Source organism: Rattus norvegicus, chromosome 1, assembly GCF_021556685.1.
Source record: "Rattus norvegicus strain SHRSP/BbbUtx chromosome 1, alternate assembly SHRSP_T2T, whole genome shotgun sequence".
Lineage (NCBI taxonomy): Eukaryota > Metazoa > Chordata > Mammalia > Rodentia > Muridae > Rattus > Rattus norvegicus.
This window is the reverse complement of record NC_141534.1, coordinates 192,796,775-192,806,833: the sequence shown is the minus strand read 5'-3', so window position 1 is coordinate 192,806,833 and position 10,059 is coordinate 192,796,775.

Below are 10,059 nucleotides of genomic sequence, written 5' to 3'. Positions count from 1 at the left end.
GTAGCCCAGACTAGGGATATCCACATGGTCTTTAGTGGTAATAGAAACCATGGACATTGGCATAGATATCTGCCGCTGCATGGCCACAGACCCAGACATGGCCCTCAGTGGCAGCATGGGCTGGGACTTGACCATGGCCTCAGGTGACAGGGCTGGCTGCTCTCAACAGGCTGTTTCTCTCCACCCTCACGTCTCCAGTTTCAGATCTCTTCATAGTGTTCAGACTGTTGGACTTCTTTCTCTCCTATCTGTCTACCACATACTTGTACATTGTAGTGGTTCCCACTGCCACTGGGCCAAAAAGCTGGTAGGTCTCTGGGTGTGTATAGCCCACACATGCCACATGGCAGCCGGCTGGGCTCTGGGTGTCTTCTGCTCATTTGTGCCATGGGTGGGCCTCTCCATGTCTAGCCATTTGAGCATATGGTACAGAGTGTTATAGCTGGGTTATATGCTGGATTATTTTTAACTTTTTGAGAATTCTCCACATTGATTTCCACAGTGGCTGTACCAGTTTGCAATCATACTGTTTTAGTTCCTGTTCTGTTGCTGTGAGGAGATACCTTATCCAAGGCAGCACATAAAATAAAACATTTAACTGTGGGCTTACTTGCAGCCTCAGGTGATTAGTCCATGATCGTCATGGTGGGAAACATCGTGGCAGGCAGGCATGGAACTGGAGCAATAGCTGCGTACTCACGTCTGATCCCAGTGACACGCCACTTCCAGCAAGGTCCCACCTCCCAATCCTTCCCAAACAGTTCCACTAGCTAGAAACCAAACATTCAGATAGATGAGCCTATAGGGTCCATTTTCATTCAAACCTCCAGGCCCAACAAGAGTTGAGGATCCCCCTCTCACCTCATCTCCAGGATTTGTCTGTTATTCTGCTGACCTTTATTGTTCTGAGCTGAGATAAAATCTCGTTTTTTTTAAAAAATGAAGCTTTCTGTAACTGCTAGGGATGATGAACATGCTTTGAGATGTTTCTTAGCTTTTTTTTTTCTTTTGTTTTTGAGAACCCTGTTCAGATTCCAAGTCCATTTTTTTTCTTTTTTTTTTTTTTTGTACAGTTGGTAAAGTTTCTCAGTCTGTGGACTTTTGTTTTGTGAGATCTTTTGTCAATGGTTGACCTTAATTCCTGAGTAAATGGAGGAAATTCAGAATAGTCCTTTCCTACACCTTTATAATTCAGGTCATTGCCTATGTTTCCTTCTAGCAGTTTCAGGGTTTCAGGTTTCAAGTTTCAGGTCTTTTGATCTATTTGAAGTTGAGTTTTGTGAAAGGTGTTAGATGTGGGTCCAATTTTATCCTGTGTGACATCTAGTTTCCCCAGCAACATTTGTTGAAGATGCGTTATGTTTTTGAATAAGTGACTGGTTGTGCAGGTACTTACGTTTGAGTCTTTGTTTTTTTTTGCCAGAGCCCTATTGTTTCTATCACAATAGCTTTGTAATATAGCTTGATGTCTGGAATGATAACCACATTAACATTTTTCTTTTTGATCAGAATTTTTTGGCTGGGGTCTCTTGTGGTCCCATATCAATTTTAGGACAGATTTTTATATTTCTGTGAAGCATGAGATGAGGATTTTGATTAGGACAGCACTGAATTCTGATGTGGACTGGCAGGTCATTCTTTAGTTACAGGTTCCTGATATCAGGATGAGAAAGAGAAGGCAGAAGATAAAGACGATAAAAGCTGGAGGGGGACAGTCTTGTACAGGCATAAGTATCACTTATGCTAAGCAAACTAGCTAGGGTTTTGAATACACTTTATGTTAAGCATATTTTTACCAAAATAAAGGAAAAAAGGTTTTTCCTTAAAAACAAGCAAATAACTAACTACAGTATCTTATATACTATTCCGAGGGAATAAATGGGACAAAGTGAACAAAGTATCATACAGCGGGTCAAGTCAGGCAGTATTACAAAAGGGGAAGGCAGGGTGTTTCAAGAACCTTACAGACTGAACACACAGCAGCTTTGGGACTGACAACTCTGGTCTTTTTGGGGGAAAAGTCAAGTCCTGAGAGACCCAAAAGGACCCAAACCTTAACTCCTTTGAGGTTCTGACTGGCTTTGCCATGTCCATCACCTGAAAAGGACCTAGAACTAATGTTCACTTTGTTCCTTCATCAGGACCTCTGAGAAAGCATTGGGATGCCATGACTCTCAACAGAATTTGTAAATAGCTTTTGGAAGAATGCCCATTTTCACAACATGAGCATGGGGTATCTTTCCCTGTTTTAGTATCTGTGTGTCTTTCTTCAGAGATGTAGTGTTTTTGTTGTTCTTTACTTTTATGGTTAGGTTTATTCCCAGATGTTTTTTGAGGCTATTGTGAGTAGGAGTGCGTTCACGATTGTCTTTGTTGTTTGTGTAGAAAAGCTACTGATTTGTGCAGGTTGCTTCTGTATCCTTCCAGGCTGCTATATTTGTATCACTGTTTCTCCAAGTTTCCTGGTGGAGATTTTGGAATCTCTGATGCATCGTGTCATCTGCAAACAGGGATGGTCTGACTTCTTCCCATATTTGTATCCCTTTAATTTCCTTCTCTCGCCTTATTGCTCCATCTAGTGCACTGAGCACAGCCCTATTACAGTTTTTCATAAATTCATTTCGATCATGTCCGTTCATTTCCCCAAAGTCTTCCCAGATCTTCCCACCTCCCTACCCAACCAACTTTATGTTCTCTATATTCTTTCCCTTTCCACCTCAATGAATGAAACCACAAAGCCAAAAATCAAAATATATTAGCAAGTATTAAACAGACAAAGAATATCCACTTTAAAATAGAATTTTCTTGTGTTGACCAACTACTCCGGAGAGTGGGGCAGGGCCCTTCCCTGGCATGTGGCTGTTGAACCTAATGATTCTCCCTTGGATAAAACTTATTTTCTCTCTGCCAACTGGTATCAATTACAAGTAGTGTTTTAGGTCGAGGTTGGACACTGCATCCTCTGCCTTGTCTCCATGCTGGGACACTCTCTGGTCTGAACCTGGAGTCTGGGGAGAGAGCTGGGAGTTAGGGAGGATGAGTGGAGTAGAGGATCAGGCAGACTCATTTGGTTAGACCCTGGAGTAGGAAGCACAAGATCTGGCTGGGTAGAAAGATTGGGCGTGGTATGGGCAGGGTCTTGTGGTTCAGGGGCAGGCAGGACATGTCCTAGTTGAATCCTAGAAGTGTTGATTGTTGTGAATGCACAGGTGACCAGACTAGACTGGGAACTGATGTGGGATCCCGGTTAGATCTAGGGGCATGGGGAAAGTATGTGGAGAGAGGAGTCAGAAGACACTGGAGAAGGATTTGAAATTCCTTTTTGTACAGCTAATACAACAAAAGATTTAAAATAAAAATGTAAATGTTGACAGATGAATAGTCAAGATTATGAAAATGGGTAATAAACCTAAATTAGAACCACAAACTAAACCCAAGTCCAATAGACAAAAAACACAAATCAAACCCCACGAACTCAAATGAGTAGATCAGGAAACAAACTCAGTATAAGCAAAGCAAGCTGGGGAGGGAAGGGTTCTCTCTCTCTCTGCCTTGTGGGAGCTCTTAGCTATCATTCTCATGCCAGGCCTGCCTGCCTGAAGTCATGTTCCCCACCATGATGGTCATGGACTCTAATTCTCTAAAACTGTGAGTTCCCAATAAATGCTTCTGTAAGTTGCCTTGGTCATTGCATTTTGTCACAATAATTGAAAAGTAACTCTGTGTGTGTCACCATGGGTGTGCTGGCTTAGAGGCAGCTCAGAGATGAGCATGGCAGGTCTCATCTGTTGTCCTCTCTGTCTTACTACACTGTCATTGCCCATTTAGCACCCAAGTCCTGCACCAACTTGGGCCCAGGGGGGATTATACCTCAGTGACACTGGACCCAGGTAGTATGAGAAGTCTGTAAATACAGCAATCCCCTCAGAAGTGCATTCTAAGACTCCCAGGACACACACACACACACACACACACACACACACACACACACACACACACACACACACACAGTTGCTCCATTCATAGTGCTAGGCAATTCAAAGTAGACTCTGCTTAGATTTTCCTATGAGCACTAACACACAGCCAGATGAATGGCTCATACTTTACTTGTAACCCAGTTCTTGGTCTCATTCTCCTTCCCAAGTCATGAAAGGCAAGCATGTGGCTATACTTCCAGCAGAACTTTCTCTTTCACTCCAATTCATTCCCTGTGGAAACCCAAACCCCCATATCCTCATGGTCCACTAGAACCTTTCTCCAGCTCCCCACCCGATGTCCTTTCAGTTTCTTCTCTCTGTCTGGTTCCAGAGGCATCCACACCTGGACACCGCTGTTAAAGTGGCTCCCACTTCCAGGTCCCAAGGTCTACACCAAGTGTCACTTACTGCATAGCAAGCTACTCCTAAACACTGGGCTTAAACAGCAGGGTCTTTGTCTATTGTTCAGTGTCTCCCCTGACTGGAAGTCTCTCTTGAGGAGGCCATTTCAGGCTTCTTGGGGGATAAGGCTCATGCACATGGTAGCAGGCTGATGTCTGGGGAGATCAATATCTGCCATGTGGTCCTTCTATCCAGTCTCCAATGTCCTAAACCAAGAACTCAAGAAAGGGAATGGGGCAAGCAAGACACTGGTTGAGGACATTTGTTACACAACCTTAGCAATCACTCCAGGCTCCTTCTGCCAGGTTGGATATTTTTTAGAATCTAACCATAGAGCCTGGCCTAAACTCAAGGTATCACACGAGGAGCAGTTATGGTACGTGTCACTGGGAGCTGCCTGAGTGGTTTCATACCATCAGAGGCATGTTCATATGCTGTGATCACAGATGAGGGGCTGGAACAGGTTCTGTGTCCAGTATGTCATCCCATTTGCAGGTGAGGAAACTGAGTAAGGCCATCTGGTTTGTGAGCTTGGTCTTGACTCTGGTCTCTCTGGCTGGGGAACCCCCTCTCCTGCCAACCAGACTGAATTCCACTCTGCTTCTTCCTGTCTACCTCGCTCTGGAGTGACCAGCTGCCTCTGTCCTTCTCATCCCTTTCTCTTTACCCATGGCCACTGGTGTCTGGTCCATCGTGTTGTCCATTGGTGCTGCTCTCTGCTCTTGCTGTTGATGTCTTACTGTGTTCCCTTTCCTAATCTTGTCTGATATGGGTTTTGTTCATGTGTTGTTTTCTGTCTCCTCATTTCTACTACTGACACCTGTCTGTCACACTCTTTTCCTCTGAATCCTTTCCATGTCTTCTCAGACCACATCGCACCCCCTCTGCTCTCCTCCAACCCGGGATGCAGTTCATATTTTCGACACCATCACTTGTTTACCATCTCTGTGACATCAACACAAGGGGTTTGAGCCCATCCTTGCTGGCGGACAGAATCCCCAAGTCTTGTCATTTTCTGCACAGACTTATAGAACCTCCTGTAAGCATAGTCGACTTCTGTCAGGCTATGATACCCATCTCCTTCAGAGAGCACAGGGACCAATGCTACAATCACAGCAATATTAAAATAACAACTTTAAACCAATCATTTTTACGGGGCCACATGCAGCATAAAAAGACTTGCCTGTCTGAGGACACATATAACACCAGTGGCTATTGCCCCATCAAGCTGTCATCTAGAGGAGCATCTCTAGGAGTCCTTGAGCAGCAACTCCTAAGTTTAGGCAGCAAGTAAGAGACAGAGCACAAGCCAGGGAGAGGAAAAGGGTGAGAAAGAAACATTTTGAAAATGAGTTTTTATGGAGATCTGGGTAGAGAGCTGGAGGGCTGAGTTAAATAGCCCAGGCCTGGCTTCAAGTCCTTGGCACGAGCCTTCTGGAATGACAAAGGAGTGAAAAGATGGCAGTGGGATGAGGGCCCCACCCACACAGCTGCCTGATGTCTATTGGTTCCTGGCCATATGGCTGCCTGATGTCTATTGGTTCCTATGCTGAATTTGACTCCTGAATCTGTTCCCTCACTGAAATGTGTGTGATTCTTGGCAGGAAGCATCACTGAGGAGACAATAATGGGGAGGGAGATGTTAGGGAAGGGATCAGGCAAGTAAGTGTGATATCTGGTCCATGGCACACACGTTGGGCTAAGTGCAATCCCAGGGGCAGTATTAATGGCTGCCTTACTCACTGCCCCAGTCTGCAGGTAAGGAGGTTTGGGTGTCCATCTCAATGCCATGGATTAAGTGCTCCCCATGGTTTCCTGGCTCCTGAGGTTTTTTCAGATGCATAGGCAGAAGGGACCCGTCTCCTGCAAGGACTACAATAGCTGGCTGCTGGGGGTGAAAGTCTCCTGGGGGCTTATGGGTAAGTGGTAGGGGGGACTATGGGGAAACAGGGACAGAGCTGTCAGCCTCTGGTGCAGGACCCTCAGTGGGCAGTGCTCTCATACAGCTTCAAGACTGGATTTGGGGTTCTGGCTCCCATGGGATTGGAGGAAAGTGAACTGGGATTCCCTTGACTGTCCACTGGGAGATATTCTAACCTGCAGAGCCTACTGCTTGTCCCCTAATGCTTCTAGGTGAACCTTGAGCATCAAGATGAAAAAAAAAAAACCCATGAAGAAAAGTTCACCAGCCAGCACTCCATAAGACATTAGTCTCAGCCCCAAACTGGAATCACCTACTGAAAAGACAAGACCAAGAAGCATTGTGTTGTGAGTAGCTTTGTTGGGACCCAGCAGTCAGTACAACTGAAGCCTTCGCTTAACCTGGACATGACTGTGCTTGTCCAGTGTGGCACCTTGGATGAACTGGAGAAGCTTTCTTTACTGGGAACATATGGCACAACTGGCACACGGGCATCTCCAGTGTGTCTTTTGGGGTAGTCAATTCTGAGTCAGAGCATAGGATCTGGTAAGAGGAGTGAAGGGACATGTCATTTCGCTCATCCTGTCTGCTGGGCACCACTGACCGGTGCCTACACTACATGCCTACACATGTCAGCCATTAGCTTTTAGCCAGTTGCAGAGAAACACGTTGAGATTTCTGAGGGCAGAGATAAGGTTGCAGTTATTAGCCATTGATATAAAGTGGGCATTTAAAAAGTACCCACTCACTTGAGACCCATCTATGTGAGAGATTCAACCCCTGAAACTATTAATGATGCTCTGCTCTGCTTGCAGACAGGAGCCTAGTGTAACTGTCTCCCAAAGGCTTCATCTAGCAGCGGATGGAAACAGATGTGGAGACCCACAGCCAAACATCAGGCAGAGCTCAGAGAGTCTTTCAAACGAGTAGGGAATGGAATGAGGGAACCAGAAAAGTCAAGGACTCCACAAGAGACCTACAGAGTCAACTAATCTGGGTCCATGGGGCTCACAGAGACTGAACTACCAACAAAAGAACATTCAGGGTCTGGACCTAGGACCCCTACACATTTGTAGCAGATGTGCAGCTTGGTCTTCATTTGGTCCCCCCAAAATTGGAGGGGCTGTCTCTGATTCTGTTGCTTGCCCCCGGATCCCTTTCCCCTAGCTGGACTTCCAGGTTGGGCCTCAGTGGGAAAGGATACATTTAGTCCTACTGAGACTAGATGTCCCAAGGTGCAGTGGTACCCAACGAGGCTTCCATTTCTCTGAGGAGAAGGGAAGGAGTAATGGGGGAGGGATTTATAAGGGTGGGACTGGTAGGAGAGGAGGGAGGGGTACTGCAATTGGGATGTAAAGTGAATAAATGAATGAATGAATGAAAAGAGTACCCACTGAAGAAATGATTGAATGATTTTAAAATGTTTTCTAGAGGGCTGGAGAGATGGGTCAGCGGTTAAGAGCACACTGCCTGCTCTTCCAGAGGTCCTGAGTTCAATTCCCAGCAACCACATGATGACTCACAACCATCTGTAATGGGGTCTGATGCCCTCTTCTGGTGTGTCTGAAGACAGCTACAGTGTACTTATATGTAATAAATAAATAAATAAATCTTTTTAAAAAATGCCTTCTAGACTGTCTGGCTTGTCACAGTCAACTGAACAAATGAGCAGCCACTAGAAGGCTCACGGGCACCTGTGTGATACAAAGGGAGAAAGGTAAGGTCAGAGATAGGGGGCATGACTATTGTCACAGCAGGCTGAGGTTGTGATTTCCAGGGAGCCTGGGTTGTGTAGACTCTGTGCAGATAAGACTCTGTCAGTGATGACAACAGTAACTACCAGACAGACAGACAGACAGACAGTCAAATGCATAAGAATGAAAAAGAAGGAGACAGGATCCTGCCTGGCTTTAGGGTTGACTTTTAAAGGACTGTTAGGAACATCGAAAAAGTGAGTCAATGCAGCACCCAGCTCAGGGTCAGCCACATAAAGGACAGCTGTAGCTATCATTGTTGGTGGTGACAGTCCCCAGAGACTCTGACATGACCTCCTTGGAGAGTTGTTTGGCCTTCTGGGCTTCGTTTTGCCTTGACTGGGAGTCTCAGAGGATGGAAATAGTCATGTGTTGCTTAGAGACCAGGATTTGTTTTGAGAAATAAGTTGCAAGACAATGTCATTGCTCGTCACATACTGCAGAGAACACAGCACGTCTAGATGGCTTGGCACACTACGTCTGTGTGTACATGCCATCATCATGTAACGAGTGGTAGGTCAGTTGACAAAAATGTGGTTATGTGGTCCAGCAAGATGGCTCAGAGTAAAGGGACTTGCTGCCAAGCCTGAGGACCTGAGTTCCATCCCTGGAACACACATGGTGGAAAGAGAAAGCCAGTTGTCTTCCAACTTACACACACACACACACACACACACACACACACACACACACACACTCACACGCACGCATCTATGTACATGTAATAAAATAAAAACATAAAGATATGGTTGTGTGACATACACTATACAGTTGAACAAACCCTATTCCCTACAATTGTCCTGAGCGGGGGAATTTAACAAGGTGCCCTTTGGGAAGTCCCTCATCTCTTTTCTTCCCGGTCTCCTCACTATGGCATGAACACCTCACCAGCTGAAGAAGTCTTGTAAAAGACTTAGGGTTGGTGGACTGGGACTTACAGCCAGGAGCAAGTCTTACTCAGTTTACTCATTCAGTGATTGGTTGAGAGATGACCCTGTGTGTTGCATGCATTTATTATAGCTACACGAATCACCACAGCAGAAACATGTGTTCCTTACCACCCGTCAAAATGCTTTGGATTTTGAAATGAAACACACACACACACACACACACACACACACACACACACACACACACACCCACACGGCCTTGTTTTTTAATAAGCCCTAAGCAGCTCAATTCCTGGGCCACTTCCAAACCTCCATGTTGCTAACCTCTCCCCTCTGAAACTCCCAAATGAATTCTTACTAAAATCTATAGTTCATCCAGTCGAGGGAGGGGCCCCTGGGGCCGCTCTTCCCAAGCTCTTACAGGGCTGTATGCCTTCTCTCCTGCAGCTCTCAAGCTTGATCCTCCTGCTTCCCCATCCAGGCTATTCTAAAACTTCTTCCTGTGGTTCCCTTGCCTGGAAAAATCTAAAGTCCTCTCTGTCTCCCTGCCCAGCCGTTGGCCACCGGCAACTTTATCAATCAGAACCAACTGGGGGCAGGAACCATCATCGTCTTCCAGAGAGAAGTAGGGGTCCTCGTGTGATTTTGGGAGCTGAATGAACACAAATAGCATTAGACTCAATCTACAACACATGACCTATCCTGGGCAATTCAAATGAGAGACAGGTTATTGGGCTTCGGGGTGGAGCCATGCGGATGCGTCTTCTGGTGCATTCCGAAGCCATATTGTCTCAGCATTGGTGCTGACTCTTGTTTGAGAGAAGGGTGTAGGATTACACTGTTGTTGGCTTGGGGGTCGGAAGGGTGATAGATAAAGCACTACCACAGGATGTTTGCCAGGCCAACACTGGCAGGCAGATTTTCCTGACTTAATCCATTTAATTTTCCCGACTTTGTGAAAACTATTGTAGTTATACTATTTGTAGACAGGGAAACTGAGGCCTATGTCTCACACCTAGCCAATTAGAGTTTAGCCAGCCAGTCGGGAGTTCGCACAGCCTGGGACATTGCATGGATTGAGGGGCAGGCATGAGGTACTAAAGACCCATGTGGAA